The sequence below is a fragment of the Ptychodera flava genome, chromosome 3, assembly GCF_041260155.1.
Source record: "Ptychodera flava strain L36383 chromosome 3, AS_Pfla_20210202, whole genome shotgun sequence".
In the NCBI taxonomy this organism is placed as follows: domain Eukaryota; kingdom Metazoa; phylum Hemichordata; class Enteropneusta; family Ptychoderidae; genus Ptychodera; species Ptychodera flava.
Window position 1 is genome coordinate 31,329,283 of NC_091930.1, and position 22,709 is coordinate 31,351,991.

Below are 22,709 nucleotides of genomic sequence, written 5' to 3' on the forward strand. Positions count from 1 at the left end.
CGTAAACTGGATTGTGCCTGTCAAATAATACTATTTTCGGATGCCCTTTATCTTAGACGATTTTCTTCACAATTTTGTTGTAACTGACAATAATGAGATACCTCTATAATTTTTTCTCGTCCATCGTCAAACCTTTCTCACTTAGAGAGCAAACGATTCCCTTACTCCAGTCTACACTGTATACATCACTACGCATAATTATATTAGAGAGGTTGCAAAGGTTTTGGGCAACGATATCGAAAATATTATTTTAAAAATCTCGGAAACAAACCCATCTGGACCAGAAGCTTTATTGTTCGGAAAGCTTCTGATTGACTGCTGCTCTTCAATAACAGAAAACTACACGGTTCCAATCTTTTGGGTCATTTTCCTGGCAAAAAAAAATTAATGAATATGTGGTTCTACATCTTTTACTACCATAAATGACTTGTCCTCCTGAATATTACATTGAGTATAAAGCAGGCTATTGTAATACTAAGGCCATGTAGAAAGTGATATACTGGTCTGCCTCCTACAGGCACTCCACTTATCTTTTAAAGGTCTGGTGAAACGCCCATTGCAAAATCACAGACATACAGTTGATGGTCTATTGAACAGTTATGTTTATTTCGTTTTCCGTTTAGCGGGCGCAAGTATTAAATATGGCAAAAGGAATCTGCAATGTGGGCGTGTCCCTAAACCCTCTCCAGTCGATTTTTCGGCTTTCCGAAGTTTGCCGGACGTCGTATCTTATAACACTGATAACGGGAAGTATTTCACACCTTCGTAGCCTTCCCACAGGAGTAAGCTTAACTTATAGGGTTTCGGCTTGCATAATTAGTATCATATTCTGTTCATGCTGCATCTCGCAACACTTGCAAAATGCAATAAATGAATAATTGAATGCGGCGAAAATTCTATCAAAACGGTTCTCCACGCTTGCGAATATATATTTAGACGTGAAATTCGTTTCGTCAGCCCAAGCTACAAGTTTAGCCGATCGATCAAAGCGGCTAGCCATCAGGCGGCGGAAAATCGACGCCTACAAGCAGGACGATCGTTACGTGAAATATGCACAGATCGCTTCTTTTATCCTTTCTCATAGACGATAAGGCAATAATCTTTCTAAAATTGAAAAAGTTAACAAACGCGATGAATGGTGCAAAAAGATGACATTCTTTATTCTCGAAAAGTTACTTCCGGGTTTATCGCTTAACTTCTGGCTCAATCGAGGTCTCATTATTGTCCTCCATATATCCAATCATGAGATTTACAATCTATGTATAGTATTCTGCGATTTGTTCGTTTACATACCTGATAAGCATCGGCTGCTCTGATTCGCTAAAATTTCTAACGCAGTCAAATGCCATTAGCCTTTTTTACAAATGCGTCGTCGTGAAGTTTATACTGTCGTCGATCCGGTTTTTACAAGGATTAATTACCGTCACTAAATGATTTTTTTCTTTGAAAAAGCGATCGAAGAACAGAGAAGTACGTTGGGTTGTTTTATCTCGTTTCTAGTCGTAAAATTGCGCCTAAACGTGGTTTGTCTAGGAGAGCAGACAAGTCGATACTTACCATGCTCATGCTATTCTTATGCACGTTCGCATCGTACACATTGTCAGTACAGAGTCATTACTGGTACGATTTACGTAAACGGGCAAAGGCGACCTTCAGTGACCGTGGATTTCGTTTAACAAGGCAGAGGACGCTTATAGTATTCTTCCGGTCGAGCAATTCTCTAACAACGTAGCGCTAGCGGGAGAGTCTGCTGGTGAGAAACGGACGGCTAGCGTGGATTGCCCCGTGGAGGTACATATTTTGTTAACATATTGTTTTAGCGGATATGGTGCAGAGGTAAGGGATGGCTATTCAATATGAATGATCAGCGTTGTGCCGTCAGAGCGTGCCAACCATAACCAAACTGAGGGCGTGGCCTAAATTTATGGATTGACTCAGAATTCACCCCGCACATAGAAATAAAAAATAGCACTCGCACATACTTTTTATGTAGGAATTCTCTTGCTAGTATAAGAATATTGCCACCCGGAAGCTTCATAGCTCAGCAGTACAGGTTGATTTCACCAGACCTTTAATGTTTGTCAAAAGAATACTAGTGGACTAGTTTCTCAACTCGATCAAACTTTGTCTTTGATCATTGTGACACAATTTCAATTTATCTGCAAAAAGACACATGAACTGATTTCTTGCTAATTTTCTATGCTTTCATTCTTTTATTGCCTTTTTTTGAAATATTTGATTTAACAGTTTAGGATTATGTAATCTAAAATTGGAAAAAGGTATATACGGAACCAGAAAATAAGTTATCGAGACTGGTCCAATCTCTTCACATTGTTTACATTCCATGCTCAGCCATGTAGAGCCCAGTAAAATGTTGAGTATTTAAACTCTTACCATTACTCTTGTAGCAGCCACTGTCTTAATGTTTATGAACTGGTATATTGATGTACTCATTATAGCAATATTCGGTAAATTCTTCCATAACTTTGCGTCCATGTACGAAATTGAAAATCGACGCACAGATATATGTTGCAAATAATAACTATCATGTTAAGTTGTCTCAGACATTCTTGGGTGACATGGTAAAAAATAGTTCTTCCTGTTAACAAAGCAATACCTGACAATTTTGATCACAAGATATTACATCAAACGTTCACGAAAAACAAATCAAAACAAAACAAACAAAACGCAGAATTCGTTAGCAATTTATTGACAAAAGCTATTCAGCATACCCCATTCTGATGAATACAATAAATAACATATTATAAAAAGTTTTAGCATGTAGACTTGTTGCTATCAACCAAAACATCAATTAATGACTTGTTAACAACAATATATTGACATCTTATGTGAGCAAACAGAGCTTTGTTTAGCTGTTTCCAGTTTCAAGCATGGCGTCATATGGTTGAGGTGCCCATCATTTATTGGAATGTTATGGGTTACTTAAGTTTTCAAACAAGTATATGTGTTAAAAGAATACCCTATTACTCAATCCAAAGTGATTATGAAAATGCGACAAACGTTCATCAGCAAAATGCCAATCTAGGCCTTCACAAACGCTGTAGGTTCGATTCCTGCACGGTTGGTGGATTATTTACAATTTAACAAACAGATAAGAATGCTAGGTCAACACACCGACCTCCTGTAGAGAAAGTTCGTCTATTTCTATATGTTTTAAAGCTTTAAAAGCTTTTAAAGCGTTAAAAAGAAAATTTGAAAGTAGGGTGCATTTGGATAAATTCTGATGTGAATGAGTACACAACTCAAAAAAATCAGTTTACAAAACTACTGGGTGTTTATTGGATAGCAAATACCAGGCACCCTTGCCTATTGTATGTTTAATACCGTCTACCAACAGAGTTTGGGTCAAGGTTTTCTCTCATCGAAAATATCTACAATGTTGATTTAAGAAGAATAATAATGGTAATTCACGTAATGTCAATTACAGAACAAGCAGTGATAACAACAACAATAACAAACAACAACAACAACAATAATAATAATAATAATAATAATAATAAGAGAAAGTAGACGACGAAAGTAATTAAACGTATTATAATTGTATCTTTAGCACTGATTCTGTTTCATTTTGTAATCATACAGTTACTACAATTGTTTCTAGTTATTATCTTTCGTGAAAGTAAGTGACCTTAACTGATTGTATTTGAGCGATAGTATTGAGAATTAATTGTTTGTTTTACTATCTCCATATTACCTAAACATGTTGCTGAGTGATTTCTTATTTCTGTCAAAGACATAAACTTTGTGCAAACAAGTCATATAAGATGTGTACAAAAAGTATTATCTATGAATTGATCAAATGTACATTGCAGAGTTGACGAAGATTTTAATTCCTTCTCAACTTTAATTTGCCTTTTTGACCTCTGAAGTGATGAAGTTAAATACTTCGTTCAACATGTCGATGTCTTCACATTTGAGTTCGTCATACTGTGGACTTTTAATGGCGTCTGTAGTGACCTGCATGTCCTGGCCATCAGGCGGTGCTTGCTATCACCATCGGTCCTTTCAGACTCATTTGCTTCGGCCCGATACTGCTTCTCATCAATGGAGGTTGCCCCCTGACTTTTGTACGTGTAGTCGGTCTCATCGTCGTTGGTGGATTCCTCGCGACTTGGCTGTCTCTCCTCTAGAGATTTCGATGCAAATAGGCTTTCGGTATCCGCCTGTCTCTGTTCACCTTTTTTCCTACGTTGTCATTCAGGAATCCAAAGTTGTCATCTAGCAGCAAAAAACACCCTGATTGCTGGTTCTATAACAATGGAAGAGAATTAAATAAAACATTACTGATTGTAAATTTAAAAAACCCACCTAGACGTTTGATTTGAACATACGCATTCAACTTTGCCAAGGGCATTAAACGATTGAGGATGGCTTAAGCATTCTGTCCCCCTAGTTTATCAAAAATGCATACGTAAATTAACGTGTAACTCAATCTGTTTCAAACGTGTCATGTATTTTTGAAAGAAAATGATCTATATTGTTTCCAAACGTGCTGAGAAACTCAAAAAATATTTTCGATATCGGTTGGAATATTGGAATGAAGAAAGACGTTTGTTTTGGCGGAAAAATATCATATTTGGTCACGTGGATCAGCTCGTCATGATTGAGGCAGTCATGTTGGTAAAGTAATCAACATAACATGATATAAGGCAAAATTGCAATAAAATCTTGTGGTTTTTAAAGATAATAGATCATTTCTTACTTTTTGGCTTGCTGGGTACAAACAACGATGCATAAACTTGCTTGAGTTCCAATGATTTGTATCTTATTTGTTTTTTATTCATGTTAGATATGGTTTAATTTATTGGTAAAGTAATAGGCATGACATGAGAAAAGCATAATAAAGATAATAGTTTAAAAAGTATTAAAAAAACAATTTATTATTTATATAAATAAAACATTCAAAATCAAAAGCTGCAAAACATTTTCAATATGGAACGTTAAGTTCAGCGTTGTTTCTTTGCATTTCTTGATATGTACTTTATGTACAAATACATTGTGACACTGAGGTACGTTAACACTTATAAATTGTACAGCATTTTGACTACGGTAACATACGGAAATAAAAGCTCAATGCATATTACATGTTTATTAGTATGTCAACTTTACTGTTTTTGTTATTTATATATTCAGGGAAAACAAACACTTTCTTGGTTAACGTCATGAAAGTTATTTGAACATTTTTACTGGTCAACTGATTTACATGTTGGCATATTGTTACATTTTCATTTGTTTTACTTTTTTGTTGTCACTGTAGAAATTGTTTATCGTTATTCACATATTTCTTGTTGCCAAGTGAAATCTCCTTGCTTATTTCTCTGATAAGCGTTACTTATACTATTGTGTTACTTTGTTACGTTGCACAAGGTACTATGGCAGTTCACTGCCTGTTACTTTCAAACTTTGACGACTAACCTGTAAAGAAGATAGCAACAATAATCCGTCCACATAGGTCAACCTTAGCCTAAAAGTCTTATTATTGATAGATCTGCATTTCATAAAATAGTTATGAGCGCATGATAATCATGTGTTTCTGACGTTTTTACCGAACGAGATTGTGTCCAATTTGCAGCAAAATGAAGTGAATATTGAAAGAATAAGTTGTAAAGAACTAAAAAGACAACAAATGCAGACACTGTCACCGAATAGTTATGAACACTTCATGACTGTTCATTATGAAGTCGAGAAAACCAAAATATATTTAATACCTTATTTACAACATAATTTGAGGAAACGTGCATCGCACTAAAGTTGTCTTGAATTTGCTGAGGAGACCAAAGATGACAAGAACTTGACATGAAGTGTAACAAATTGAAAAGTCGCTGATGCTGAGATTTTATGGAACCTTGAATTTTTGATAAATATAATGGTATTTAAAAGCCATTTATACTGGTGGATAAACACGGATGGGGTGTACATGAACGCTTTCTGTAAATTAGGGCAATGTACGAAATGTTGACAAGTTTCTGGTTTTCAAGTCAATATCGCCCAATAGCATACTTAAATGATTATGCATTCACGACGTAACATATTAACGTCTCTTTCACACATTAGGTACTTGACGTTAGCAAGTGGTCGTACCAAATTAACAACAGTGCAAAACGAAATCGTTTAAAATCATTCTCTGCAACGTTCTCGAGAATGTCAAATCACTTCAGCGCAATTATCACTCGAAACTGCTGCTGGTCACAAAGATACTATTGCCGACGCAATGCACCAACTTTGTTTGGTTGTTACAACTTCCCGGATACCGGATCAGCGATCCGATATGGATCAATATACTATTTATGCACATGATTGTCTGAGAATAAGGCTGAAACACAATGAAGCGAGTAATTTTTTATCTAATGAATTTAACTAGAAAACCGCCAGAGGGTACCACTACTCATTTGGTTTAATCAGTAAAAGAGGTTTAGAGCCAAAACAATAATTAAACCAGTGGGTTTGTTGTGTTTGAAGTAGCTTTGGTTTGTGAAATTTCTTTATCAGTCGTATCTTTATTGTCAGGACCCTTAGAATCTTCAATGTTGTGATAAAGTGCAGTACATTTGACATGTTATGCTTTGCTAGTGAAAACCAACTTGACTTGATTGGAACACATCAACGTGTGAAAGACGAAGAATGCGCCACGGTTGGTCGAAAACGGAAACTTCTCAAATAATAATCACCATGCATATTAAGGGTCCAAGCCTATCGGCCGGGCCCCTATTTGTTTCATTGAGGCTTTTCTTTCTTTTTTCTTTCTTCTTCTTCTGTCAATTCTTTGCCTGTCTAGCTCTGGAAAACCACTGCACTGGACGTACACTTCCCAAACTTGGCACTGTGATCAATGTCAATGAGAGTTGGTGCACCTAACCTCTGAATTTCTAATAAAGAAAATTTACTACGTTATTGGTAAATTTGTAGTACGCTATCGGTTCGTTACTTCGTTATCGGTTGATTTTAAAGGTTATCGGTAAATTAATATTTTTACTACGTTATCGGGTTTTTATACGTTATCGGTGGCTGTAATATGCCTTTCCCATATACCAGTGTTTCATTTTAGTAGCCATTGAATTTAGTAGCCTCCTCAAGAAAAAACTACAACTAACAATAGAAAGTTGTATAATGTTGAAACATTTTACCCTCCTTCCTACAAAATTGCAATGTAATGAAACAACTGACTCTCCTTTCTACAAAATTACAAATTTCCTGGTACCTAAAACAAACATTGTTGCTATTTGATACAACAATACACTGGGGCTTTGAAATCTTCTGACTGAGCGCGATTATTATCACTATTATCACAAAACTGCAAAGCATGCAGGAATACTCCTGCTTTAACAACGTGGTCTCATGGCGGCTAAGAATCAAGTATATCTGTATAAAATACAGTTTTATTTTTTTCTCGGTGTTTGGAGAGCTGATAAGGTTTCTGTTAACATTTCGAACAGCACTTGAATATTTAAATAAAATAAACGAATTCGAATGGTCACGATACAAATGAAAAACATCGAGTTACCTTTGACCCCTCAATAAAGTTTATGTGATAGTGAGCGTACGAGCGCGAGCGCTTCCGAACTATACAGCGTGTGGAGGGGTCGCAGTCAGAAAAATGTAACAACTTAGTTCGGTTATTGAACCAATCTTTTTTGAGATTGGGGATTTGGCCGAGCGGTTTTGTCTGTGGCTTCTACGCTAGGCGACTGGGTGCCGTGCGTTGTGAGTTCGAATCCGACTGAAACCACCATATTTTCTGCCCTGGGTTGATGGTTCTGCTGGTGGACAGAATTGTCCCCGAGGCTGTCTATCGCCCAGTTAAAGCGTTGTATTCATTGCTTTGCTTCGATAAAGTTTGTGTGATAGTGAGCGTACGAGCGTGAGCGCTTTCGAACTCTACAGCGTGTGGAGGGGTCGCAGTCAGAAAACTGTAACAACTTAGTTCGGTTATTGAACCAATCTTTTTTGAGATTGGGGATTTGGCCGAGTGTTTTGTCTGTAGCCTCTACGCTAGGCGACTGGGTGCCGTGCATTGTGAGTTCGAATTCTTCTGAACCCACCATATTTAAGCATTCCTGAGGCATATGAGGTTTTGTTTCTTGTGCATTTTCATCCAAAGAAGATTTAGTCAAAAAATGTCCTTCTTTACACTGCATACAACCATAGCTGCATGGGGAATAGCCAAATTTGGTGACTAGTGGCCCATTTACGTAATTGAAGGTTTCGAAATTCAAGTTCTTACTTAGGGGATTTTATGACAAATTGTCATCATTTTGCCCTATTGTACATCGGGAAATCCTGGTAGACATATCAGAATTAGGGTTGCTTTACATCTTTTACAATTTATAAAACTCAAGTATTCTCCTAGAACACCTCATCTCTGAACTTCGTAAAATATGCCAAAGTCTTCTGAAATTACATTTTTTGGTGAAAATACACTGACATGTTTGATTTTTTGAGGATTATCATACAATTAATAAAACTACTCCATTTCGGATTTCTGAGTTTATTTATCTCTTGTTTATTTATTCTTGTTTGTTCGAATGATACCCGTCTTTCTTTGCTTTAGTATAGCAAATATAGATCAGATGAAAGAGAGTGAACAATGGATTTTTTTAGATTTCCCGTCAGCTAGCTTACTGACCCGCCTGTCAACAATATTCATTATAGAAATGTTCTTAGTGCTCGAGATATTGATGTTCGACGTTCTCTTCCATACGCACACCTTTGGCCTGCCGCTGCTATCACAAGAAGCGGCAGATCGTTTGTTTCAAGTAATATTTGCTTGAAATAAGGTGGTGCTGCATTTTGCCAACGCCGCTTTATTCCAAGCAATATTTCTCATCAAAGATGATAGGAAACCCCTTATTCTATATATTTCCAAAACCAGAAACTCGTTTAGTATGGTAGCAATTGTTTTCTCGAAGGTCGAAGTGGGTGTATATTTGGGTGTATATTTGGAGTAAAAAACCCTCAGTTTTGGTGTTTATGATAACTTAATTTGAGTCAAAACTTGACACTATTTTCTGAAATGTTATATTTCACTTTATAGAAGATTAAATGTAGAATAAACGAATATTTTATTTGGCATTATTATTTCGCATTCTAAAACTGTATGGCTTGAAATTCTGACACTCAAAAAAGGGATTAAAAAGCTTGTTTAGCAAAATTAAACTGCCTCTTATTCACATGTAACAACTGTATTGCCAAGCAAAGAGTCGTTTTTTATATATCATTTATAGATCATGCTTGAAAAAAATTGACCTTGCCAGAATGGAGTAAAACTGTTTTGGAAATCATCAAATTGGGAGAAATGAGAAGCCAGGAAATCGGGTTATTTGCATATATTTAAATAAATTTACATTTCTTTATAACGAAACTTATGACTGCTTGATAAGGTAACAGGTGAACCCAGCCATACTTTAATCTTGGGTTAACAAATTAATTAAAATTGAATAAATATTTGCAAAAAAGCCGTTTTTGAGTAAATACGCTGTGTTGGTTGCAGCGCCCCCTTATGATCAACTTCCGTGAAAAGTTTCACTGAAATGCGACTTAGAACTTGTCTAAATGAGTCTAAACAGAGTGACAAATTAATTACTGTACACATATATATATTTCTTTATTTTTAACTAACAGATCGCGAATGGAGGTACGGGCTTGCTGCTCTGAACGACCAATAGATTTTTGTCGTAATCACGATGACCAGGTCACGTTTCATCTTAGCGAGATTGACACCAATTTCTTGACATTCAAACAGGATGAAAAAATCATTGATCAATGAATGAGTAGAAATGCATAATGCAAAATTCTTCTCTACGAGAATAACAAGTCCATTTCAGCTCAAATTGTGGCCATAGTGCCATCGGTGCAATTACTATCAACCATGATAACAGCTTTGGCCCCACCAATGCCGCATGCAGCTTTAATTATATCCACATTGCTCCTATGCTACTACATGCGTTCTTCTGAAAGGAAATTTGTATTTGTGTTGCTCTAAAAATATTGCTTAAAGACTGCAAAAAGTTACGACATTAGGAGTTTGTATAAGCTGTATTTTCATACATTATGCCTGTATTGCCATCCTCCTATTGTTTAGACGGTACTGATATGAACCCGTATTTTAACATGTTAAAATACGAATTATATTTTCACTGTAACCGAACTACTTACAGCGACGCGTACGCGTGACCTTCTCCGGTATGCGTGACCTTCGTTGGTACTTTCATATATATGTAATTAAAAACAGCTGAGCGAATAAGACTTTTTAAACTAACGTGATCATCGTCGAAATTTTTTTGTTTGCTCTCAATTCACGGCATTGCACTTAGGATAGTTGTACCAAAACATGCGAACGAATTTGTGTGCTTTGCCGACACCTGTCATCGTTCGCGGCTGTTCCTATACGGTTCAGTGTTTTCATGTCGTCTACGCTGATGAAGATTACAGTCCCCGTTTGACAGTGTATCACGATAATACCGCTATATAACAAGTTTCCTGTTGACGAGTTTAAGTATCTAGATGGTCAGTTACATCGTTTACAGCCATTAATGAGCCACAAAAATCCAACCGCAATGAAAATAATCGCGACAGACAAGGTGCACATATTATCCGATTTGTACCTGTCAGTGAGATTACAGGGCTTGGTCGTGTCCGGTATGGGTTTCGGATACATAGTAAGATACTAGGGAAAGTCAAATTTTCGTTTAGGAACTTTAGGTTCTTCAAAGAAGTTTAGTTCTATTTAGGCAAGCTGGTAACAAAAATATACGAGCACACGATGTAATACCTTCAAGTGGTTTATTCGTGCATGCAGACACATAATAACGATCGAGTTACGACGCTGCAGCTTACAGTGCAGTGTACTTTACGTTTTCCCTCACCCGCTCACAAATTCCTTTCCAAGATGGTAAATTCGGCATATTTGACGTCTGAGGCAATGTCTTATTCTTGGAGATAAACTAACTGGTACGGTTATTAAATCAACAGTGCATTCACAGATGTAGCAGAGATGCTTGCTCTAGCTCTATGCTCTCAGATCGATCAGCTGTTCATACTTGATCGAGTTTGAAATCAAACGCTGGCACATGGCACTGCGGGAGTATTTGATCTGATTTTGGCGGGCCTAATAACTTTCGCGAAAACACGAAAACACACTCACTTTACACACTCCAGCCCACGTTTTACGCCCACTGCCGTATTAAGCTCAAAATAAATCTTCTTCAAATCGTGAAAACTTGTGTCGATATCTTAATGTTTAAATTGTTCGCTTTAAAACTGTGCGACAAGCCCTCCCTTGCAGAGGAATGGCCCGACGGAATGATATAAAGAAGTGATACTGTTGTCATAACTCCTTAGCAACCAACTTTTTTGAGTACAGCGAGTAGAAAGCAAAGTTGATTTCAGCTGATTTCGGCGCTAATTTCGGAACATCCGTAGGAAAACAGTCGTAACCAAGCAATCATGTATGATAAAGGGGTTATTACACGAAGTTTCGGCGATACGCGGCGTATTCTCGGATGGGTCCGCATTTGACTCGTTGCTCCGCAACTCGTCAAAATACGAACACATCACTCGAATGCGACACGGTATCGCCATATCTTTGTATAATAACCCCTAAATACTGTGGACACTGACTGATTGCCGCAGAAATATTCTGTATCTGTGGTCATATCCTATTCACATTGTTGCCATTTTTTTAGAATCGCAACCTGATTTTAAGATCATGTGCTATTCACACGATAGAAAATGTCAGAAAATACCAAATAAGCTAAAGTTGGATTGTTAACTGTGCACATTTATTTTTATCACAATAAGGTTTTAAATTCTGCTTTGGCCTCGACCTCGACTGTTGCAAGCGAAATGCGCTGCCTAATACAAGCCATTAGAAGAGGAATAAAGCTGCAAGAAGTGGAAATTGATACGATAAAATATTAACCAGGCAGCGGAAGGTAAAAACACTCATTGTGAGCAGGGGATATCTTCTTCTTTAGCAAGCGTTTGTTTCTCCCGCTGTTTGAATTAACCAGTATGATGGTCCGTTTAGAACAGCCGTTCCACTAAAGCCCATTTTTCTGTTGATTTATATCACATAATTAATTAAAACAATTGTGTATAAGTACGGCTCAGATTATTTTGTTTTTAGTTTACAAATGTTGATACCTTATGCATTGCAAGTAGTTTATAAGGTATGTAGTCTATATTTGCCGTAATATCATACATACCTAACAAGAACTAGAATCCTTTATCGAAATACAATTGCACAAATTGGAGACCGGGTATCCAAACTGACTGAAAATTATTTATTGCATTGAAGGTACAAGCATCACCAGAACTTACATCGCTTCTGTCGACCAAAACATGCTCTACATCGATGTGTCCGTGAACGTAGTTACTCCGGTGAAGTAATCCCAGTGCTTCACGTAGGTCGTCTTTCATGAGTTCTTCATCATCTTCATGAAATCTGGACCAATCACTGAGCTCCCCAAGTGGCTCCACAGCCATATCACCCTTTTTGCCTACGTCCAATGCGGGTGCCCAGCACAATCTATGTGTTCTCATCATTTCAACTTGCACGTTCTTGAATATTCTTTCCAATTCTGGAACACCGAATCATATGTACCATGATCAAATCGTGCCAAACATTATAATTTATTATAATTTAGCAGATGTTAATACGTGGTTACATTCTTATGTATTGGGCAAGAAAGTCAGTTTTCAAACTTTATGAAGTTGATGGTATTATTTCAACTTTTTTTTACTCTTCACCCCATAACTACTACCTATACCTCTTTATTTCCGATTATGTGTGCTTTAAAGAATATCGTCAACTGTTTTTACCCCTAACCTCCAGAAGTGCAAAAAGTTATCAGGTTTATGGACGTTCCTAAACCAATTTGCAATTTTGCAATTTGCAATTTACAATGGACCAATACAATAAGCGCGTTGATGAGCCCCCCATTAAATATCAAATTAAAAATAGAGGCCTCAACTGACCAACCCTAATCCCTAAAGGTATTTAAGCAATTTTAAAAAAAAAAACGCCTGTGCCTAAACGACAAGACAAAGGCAAACTATACCGTTTTGTGTTAAACTGCCGTAGACCTATATTTACAAGTTTCAAAAAATTTCTTCATAGATATAAAATAGAAAATAGTTGCTCCCGACGTACAAACACAACTTGTACCAGCAGTACAAGATTTTTTTTTCGGGGGGGGGGGGTGATCACAACTGCATACGATTCGATTGAGGGCTGTGTGGAACATTGGTTACAGATCTTAAAATCGTATACCTCATATCTCTCTGTATGTTATGTCTTAATGATATCAACGTGCCTGACTTCTTTTAAATTCTTGCTTTAGTAAGACACCGAGTGGCAACACAAACCTTGATATGTTTCCTTTGCCGAAAATGCAGAGGCGCCACGTGAGAACTCCAACACGTTAAAAAAACTGAAGGCTCTAGAGGAGAAAGTGAACAGGAATGGGTTGACAAGAGCTGGCAAGGGTAGAACGACCACTGCAATCCAAGGGTACATTTTGATTGACAGCTTGACTCCACTTAAACCGACGATGGTGGCCAAAATTATCGGCAGCAAACTCAGGAAGTAGGTGGTGACAATGACGATCACACGTATGATAGTGGCTTGTGCTGCTCGCAATTTCCGGGACTGATGACCAACGTGTCCCGTTTTCTTAGTAAACACAATAATGCTTACGTAGCAGACGACAATGACAGTCAGAGTCAGCAAGTTCAGAATAGTATACATCAATAGAGAGTGCTGCCAGCCAGGTTGGTGATGGTGCCCAAGGTAGAGCGGTAAGCAAACTCTGCTCTGTCCGTAGAATGTGTACCCATAATATGGAATGCTGTAGATTGGAAGCGTTGCGGCTATAAGAACAGCAACAAGAGCAACGAAGACAATCACGCCAGCCTTGCGATGACTCACATGTATTTTCTTAAAAGGGTTCACGATCACAATGCAGCGTATTGCACTCATTATCGTCATTACTAAATTTGACATGACACTGGCAACCGTGACCAGTATTCCAAGAAAGGAACACAGCCAATGTTGTCGCCAAACGTTGTCATTGACTATATACTTGTTTGTATAGTACAAATCGACGCTAGCGAGCGCCACCAAGTAGATGCCAATCGGAAAGTTGAAAACACCTAAAACAAAAATCAAGAAAGTATCGCTCGATACCAGGGCCTTTCTGTTGTCACCTGTTAGTCTCCAGACTGTGATCCACAGATTTAATACAATCACAACTATGCCGATGATCCATGCAAAACTGCGGATCCAGATGTTAAATAGCAAGTCGTCACAAGGTGAAAAGTCGTCGGGGACAGGTAAACATTCACTGATCACACCGTTTTCTGAACTCGCTACACAGCAGAGGGCATGTAGATCTGAATATCTAAGGGGAAGTAAAGTCATAATTAATACCTGCCAATATACGAGAACATCAGTTTCTTACATTAAGAAATAACATTATCTCATTGCAATGCTGCCTAAGGATATTGTTCTAATGAAGACGGCAAATATTCATTACCTGTCAAAATTGCCGTCGATGTGGTATGGAACGTATTGGTTTGCAATAAACCCTAATCTTGTATAAATTATATTAATCGGTTAGGACCTCAAGGATTTCATGCGAAAAGATATATGTAATTCGCAGATTTTGTACGTTTATCATGATATCTAATCATTCATTCTATCACATTATTATTGGTCCATAGTTCACATGATTATTGTTCTCTTGTATGCGGTTATACGACTTTGCTGACCGTTTACATTGCATAAAAATCTTTACTAAATATATAACATGTCCTCTACGACTTGTATCGACGCTTTTCACATGTCGGTAAAGATATCCGATAGACAAAGTATTTTTCACCTCGAAACTACTGCCATGCATCACTTTTTGTGTCGTGCAATGCCACTTGTTTCTTTTCTTCGTGTAATTATTTCAATTAATATTGATTATTCCTTGAATGTCGTCTTAGTATTTTGGCAAATTCGACTTTCAGTTTCTAAATTATTGATTCATTTATGATTATAACATTATTTGATCTTAACGAAGATACGGTGTTATTTACATTGAACATAGTAAAAAATTGTGAGATAAATCAACGTTCGGACTGCAAATCCGCAAGGCAATGCTGTTTGCGATTTGACTCACTCTGAGAAGCAGTATCGCTCTGAGACAAGTTGAAGCCGATGCCATTATTTGGCAAAAGATAAGAACGCACCATGATATTTCGACGATTCAAATAAAGGAAAGACTGAGCAAGTACAAAATTTTACGAGGAAGACTATTCTTGCATCCAAAATACTGCAATTATGAACAGTAGTCTGTCTTATGCGTGTATCGTATTGCGATTTGAAAAATTAATCTGAATCTTTTATCGTAAAATGTTGTAATTATGATAACAAAGGTCAATGCGACTTCATACCACGTAACCCATATTATTCGAGAAAGCCCTCTCCCCACCTAACAATGTAGATAATGCCTAGAGCCGGGCAATTCCATTGCGATGTCATTTGGGGTGTTTCAAGGAAAATTGACACAATTAAAGAATTTTGACTCACGATATGAAAAAGAAAAGACAAACTTACATAGTCTTCATTCGGTGCAAATTCGCAAAAATATTTTCTTCTAAATACAGTAGCGGGTTGAGACGCAGATCTCTGCAGAATATAAAGCAATATAACTATAATGAAGGGAAAATTTTAGAACATGCGCCCATGAGACAGATAAGCAAGGTCTTTTAAAATATGACGTGAAGAAATTATCATTAAAACTTGAAACTTAATATTTTTTTTTCAGATGTACAGATCTCGGATGTATATGCTAATATTGTAACAATGACCCTTTAACTGAAAATAGAATGGTAAATGTTACTCACAAAAATATCAGGTTTTTCAATCCAACAAATGTATTTCCAGTCAGTTTGTCGATGCTGTTATTCAACAGAATCCTGCAAAAACCAGAACAGATTCGTATTCGGAATCTGCAATCTACTTATAGCCTGCGAAGGCCTTGCTAAGAATGACGTACATTGTACGGGTTGACAAACCAAGAACACGTACGTACGGAAGAACAGAACATTTAAAATGACAAAAATATATTTCCTCTCAACAGTGAAGGCCGATAAGAACTAGGCTGACACAGCAGGTCAGACTTATAAATGGTAAATGACTTTGCTCAAAAGTGAACATGAAGATTTTGCTCTTTTAGCAAAGTGCCATTAAACCTCTCTCGCGAAACTGTTGCTGCTTTTCCGTTATTAATCAATGTCTGCGATAAAACCAAATTTATATACTAGCACAAACGTTGCATTGTCGAAAGTTAAACTTAACTTCAGCTCACTCTTAAACTTAAACTCTATGAGTGAAACTTAAATTTTCTTTCTCACAAAAGCAAAAGCCGCAATAGAAACTTAAGGTGAAGTACTACGAATTACGTTAAAATTAAGTTGTGGTGTCATTTTCTTGAAACTTTACACAAATATTCTTGGAAGTTGTGCAAGTGCAAAAATAAAATAAAAAATGGGGGTCACCACGCTCGTTTCCATGGAAACGGACGTTAAAATGGCGTCGTTAGAAATAAATAAAAATGATATAATTCACTTAAACTAAAGAAAGCAGTTATAAAAAGCTTAGCAAATGATTTAATTTTAATAAATACCAAGACTTAAGATCCATATCTATCGAATGTATAGTTTTCGTGATGTTTGTAAAGAAATTTTTACATAAGTATCGATTACAAAATGACGATATCGAAATTATATCACTACATATTTTCGAACTTTCTTCCTGTCGCTCTGATGGTGTCATTTTGACCAAACTTGGCGAATAAAATCCTGACATAATACCATTTAGTTTAAACTTTTAATAAAGGGGTATCACCACGCTATTTTTTACAATATCTCCAGGTGAATGGGAAATATGCGCCATGTAAATGGAGAGAAATCTTAATTTTTCGCTCATATTGAATAAAAACCAGCTTCCTAGGGGGTCAAAATATGACAAGGTTATAGGTCAGATGTATTTCTGAGAGACTGGTCAAAAAATTAGGTAAAAGCGCAATTTCAACAATGACAGGTGATGTTAAATACATGCGCTACAAAGTAACCTATTTGCGACAGGCTGGAGTTAAATCTGCGCAGAAACGTTCTAAAGCGTGTGCGCGTCCGAATTTGTCGCCCTTTACCTTAAGTCACGTTAAATGCTCCAACATCAGACCTTACAACTGTCATTACCAAATGAATACTGTGTAAATTTTATGAGTTAGGATGTCTGCTCCAGAGGTGATTTGTTTTCTAAAAATCACATAGTGTATGTATGTGCAGTGTTTAATGCAATTTTTGATGACTGAATTACAGGCCCTTCCAAGACATGATTTCAATACTGATTTTAGGTATTTGTACACAGTGGCAAGATAGTGCCAGTATGACTAAGGCGTCATGTTTAAAACAAATTTAGAAAAGGAGAATACAGATATTGTTAGAACGTGTTGTATTTGTCTATGTAAGCTGCAATATGCAGCTTGCAACATAAAATGCATTATTATACATCTACCATCGAGAACAATAGAATTTAGCGTGCGCTAAAAAAGCCGTACGGAACTCGCGCCCGTTCCGTACGGCACGGTTTCAAGGCGCCCCATTCCCTGCGGCTGTATCTGCGCGTTCACTGTAGAACGGTTTCAAGGGACCCCTTGGACGAGTGCCAGAACAAGTCTCGCGCGCTCTGTACGTACGTATGTGTGTTGTGCACACACTCCAAAACTTGCAGAAGCGCGTCCGACGTAGCGTTCCACACTGGCGCGATAAAATCGGAAGAAAAATTGTTGACATTGCACGAAAACGGTCACTACTCCGACATTTTGATGCCCCGATCAGGAATGTAAGATGTATAATAATAAGGTTATTACGAAAATACCGCAAAGGATGCACTATGGCGCGTAATGCATGCCAAAATTAACATCCGTTTCTTACACCACTGACCGAATTTTTCCACTAGTCATCCACATTCGGCTTGCCGATTTCTGAACCCACTCACTGAATTATTCAAGTGGTTAGCGATTTCTGAACCCACTCACTTACATTCAAGTGGTTAGCGATTTCTGAACCCACTCGCTGAATTCTTCATGTGGTCAGCGTTTTCTGAACCCACTCACTGAATTCTTCATGTGGTCAGCGTTTTCTGAACCCACTCACTGAATTCTTCATGTGGTCAGCGTTTTCTGAACCCACTCACTGAATCCTTCAACTGGTTAGCGATTTCTGAACCCACTCACTGAATTCTTCATGTGGTCAGCGTTTTCTGAACCCACTCGCTGAATCCTTTAACTAGTTAGCGATTTCTGAACCCACTGACCGAATCCTTCAAGTGGTCAGCGATTGCTGAACCAACTCACCGAATCCTTTGACTACTTGCCTACATTCCGCTAGGCACCCCAGCAGACTTGATATTTTTTCTATCATAATCCGGTCACTCAAAAAGAGACCCGTCAAATTCACTCACGGATTCTGAAGGTGGCTGACCATTACGCTAGGGGGTCTTTATCAAAGCTTGTAAGATGTGACCCGGAAATGAATCTTTACTGAGTAAGTAGCCTAATAGATACTGAATCGCGTGGTTCGCATGCCCAGCCCGCCTCACAAAACGTGTACAATGAACAGTAAAAGGAGTGAAAAATGACTTCTTGTCCGGACCAGAAGTCAGGCTTTCTTGACACACAAGACGAAACGTAATGACACCACCGTCATCTACCCAAGCACAGTCCCTCTATGGATAGAGGGACTGTGACGCAAGTTTTGTTTTACTGTGGCGTCCATAGAAACCTATGCTCTTCGAAAAGGTCTGGTCAATCGAAACTGGAGACTCAGCCAAAGACGCGCAAAAGTTCGGCGAAATACTGGAAAGATATAAATATGTAAGTGTTAACAGATTTTCCGACTATAATGAGCCGTGCAAACAAACGTCTTGAACAGCTAAAGTAACGTTGGAGGCAGTCGATTGTAAGCTTCATGCAAGGCATTGCACGTTGTGACCGACGGTACGGAGATCAAGTTTGCTGAATGAATTGAGAGAGAAAAACATATATAAATAAAAATTCAATATTTCACCATCGTAATCATTGAACTAGTCGTTCTTCTTCTTCCATTATGCAGTATTATGAAAATTTCGTTGAAAATAAATGACGGGACTGCTTCTGCTCTGTCTACTCAAACGAAGTTTGGTGTACGGCCGGCGGGCTACGCTGTATGTACAGGATAGGCAATACATGTAGGCCTACAGCCCATCAACTTCGCATATCGTTGCCGTAATTGAAAATGCATAGAAAGGAACAAATTATATCTTAAATACAGTATAAAAGTCTTACTTAGTAAATTTAAAAGTATTTCCAAATAATAGCAAACGTAACGGGTATCTAATCCTCATAAGGACTACCGTAGTACAATTACCGGCTAGATGCGAGCACAACATTAATGGCGCTCCAGGCATGGTAGAAGTTCGAACACAAGAGAGATCCCGGCCGGCCTCACTGCAAAGTCGTCCCCGTGCACACCCGGCCCAACAGCAAACTAACCTCTTGGTTTGATTCTGTTGTTTACTTATTTTTTAAAGAATTCATGACACATATATCTGCACAATTTGCTTAGGCTGACATGTAGTCTAGAGACGTTCGGAGTGAGCTATGGCATACCGCTAAGCATGAACGTAGCCTAATATTCGGTCCATGCGTAAGGCAGGCCCCAAATAACGTTCTGGCTATCGACACGATGATCGTGTTGGTAAGCAAGAAAAAGCACCGTGACCTTATCGACACAATCATGATAACTTGCCATTAAATGCAAATTGTACACTTATGTCACCATTTTGCTGTATCAAGTGGTCTCAAATGTATGGCTTTCGTGTTGAAAGAGTTTCCACGTGTGACTAAAAGTGTGTTCTCCATAATTAGCCTTAGACCCACGTGTTCAATTGACAATTGAATTGCTGACATGGCTTGCTAAAATCCTATCGCTGTTTCATAATAAACAACCAATGAAATCGTGTTCGCGATCTCAATTTTTACGTTTTCGAGACTCAAAGTGCCCCCCTAAAATGAATTCGAGAACATATACAAACAAAATTGCAGCTTCAAACAAACAACAACATGAGGTGTGTGGATTAATGCCCCCCCCCCCCAGCAGTGTGTTCGAATCCCACTCCGGATGAACAATTTTTTTCTTTTTTCTTTCATTCTTTCCATTATTTTGTAATTTTCTCTTCTCTCACCCTTTTTTTTTTTTTTCCGATTTTTTCCTTTCTCGTTACAGTCATTGAATTTTGACAATGTCCGCTGATCTTTGATGGAGATTCAGAACTTTAAATTTACAAAGTATCATGCCTTTAGCTATAGGGAAGACAAGTGCGCGGATACACATTAAAGTAAATTTACTTGCCCAAAGTTCTGTATCCTTTGAAACACAGTAACAGTACGTTTTTGAAAAGAGGAGAACAAAATAAAATCATTCGCAGGTCATTCAGCCAGCGACCGTGGACATTTGCCCGGGCAGGGCGCGGCATGGCCCCAGGAATTTTTTGGGACTGTTGGCTGATGAGAGCCTCTTATTATACGACACTTAACTATTCTAAGGTCTTAAAATACGTTAAGAACATTTCCTTTTATCGTTTCCTAGGAACGTTCCTTGTTTTAACTTAGTTATACCACTCTCCGCCTCGTGCCCATTGTTCTAACCATGCTTTCTAATTTCCATAACCGAATATTTTATTATTACCACCTGGCTTTCTTTTGTTTAAAAAATGTCCGATTTACAAGTTCTTTTGTTTAAAAGTGTCCGATTTGCTAATAAATCGGACAGTTCTTTTGTTAAAAACTGCGGCTGACTCGCAGCGTGTTTGCAAGGTTATATCTGATTGGTCGATTGTCACTATTCACAGCACTTAGGGAGTTTATTTGTATTGTTTTAATTATATTGGTAAGATTCAGCCAACCAATAGGATAACAGCTTCGAAATCGCTGCAAGTCGCCCCAAAACTGTCCGGTTTACTAGTAAATCGGACACTTTTAAACAAAGAACTTGTAAAATGGACACTTTTTCAACAAAAGAAAGTCACGTGGCGACGAGTTAAAAAAAAAACAAATGCGAGACATTATACCAGAAGAAATTTATTTCACCATCAAGTACAGAGTAAAGACACTTTAAAAGAATCACCGGACTGAATTAATTTTGCACGACTGTACATCTCAAAATCAATTACAGGTCACCGTGAAATAACGTATTGATTGCAAATATCACTTCTGTGTTAAGGCTATTGTCATCACGATCATTCGAAGCTGAAATTTAAGACTTCAAAGTCAGTTATCAACACTGAATGTAGAGGTTTCTGTCGCCTTTGGTAAAGTTAAATCTAGCTACAGGCAGTTAAATTACGATATTCAATTACCATATTGTCGTTTTTCTGAAACCGTACGATGACGAGAGCTGTACTTCCATGCGAGCGATCACTCGTGCGAGGCATGCTGCAAGACGTATACATGTGCGTGTCAACAAACCCGCGCGGCAATCCAACTCGATCGGGCAGTATTTAGCGTTTGTATGTCACTATATACAGAAGCACAAATTTGGCTTATTTCTTCACTGAACAAGATTTCAAGATGGATGAAAGGGAATAACATGTAATTTCGAACAAAAAAGGATAAAAGTTAAAAAATAATGGGGCTTTAAGGCCTGGAAGAAAAATAAAATAAAAATAATCCACTGACAGAGTGTGTTAGTTGACGTAAACGCACTTGTTGTCGACGTAAAACTCAGAGGTCAAAGTAAATTTCGACCCCTTAGCATTCTAGTAAAAATTGACACCACAATTTTTGTGACGACATTTGACGTAGGCATGACGCTGTGTGACGTAGGGGTCTTGTTTCGTGTCATAAGTAGAAACTAATGAAGTTGAGCTTAGGGAGTTCAGTACTTGAAGAATTCAGTGACTTGGTTCAGAAATCGCTAACCAGTTGAAGGATTCAGTGAGTGGGTTCAGAAATCGCTGACCACATGAAGAATTCAGCGAGTGGGTTCAGAAATCGCTAACCACTTGGAGGATTCAGTGAGTGGGTTAAGAAATCGCTGACTAGTTGAAGGATTCAGTGAGTGGGTTCAGAAATCGCTAACCAGTTGAAGGATTCAGTGAGTGGGTTCAGAAAACGCTGACCACATGAAGAATTCAGTGAGTGGGTTCAGAAATCGCTAACCAGTTGAAGGATTCAGTGAGTGGGTTCAGAAAACGCTGACCACATGAAGAATTCAGTGAGTGGGTTCAGAAAACGCTGACCACATGAAGAATTCAGTGAGTGGGTTCAGAAAACGCTGACCACATGAAGAATTCAGTGAGTGGGTTCAGAAATCGGCAAGCCGAATGTGGATGACTAGTGGAAAAATTCGGTCAGTGGTGTAAGAAAACGGATGTTAATTTTGGCATGCATTACGCGCCATAGATGCACTCGGACATTGGCGCCTCGCATCGCCCTCCGCTTCGCGTCGGGCGATACTCTGCGCCAATGTCCTCGTGCATCCTTTGCGGTATTTTCGTAATAACCTCATAATATGACATATCTGATTACATATTTTATTACCACCATGAACTTGACTTTGAAGATGTAATCATTGCACACATCTTCCATGAGACACGA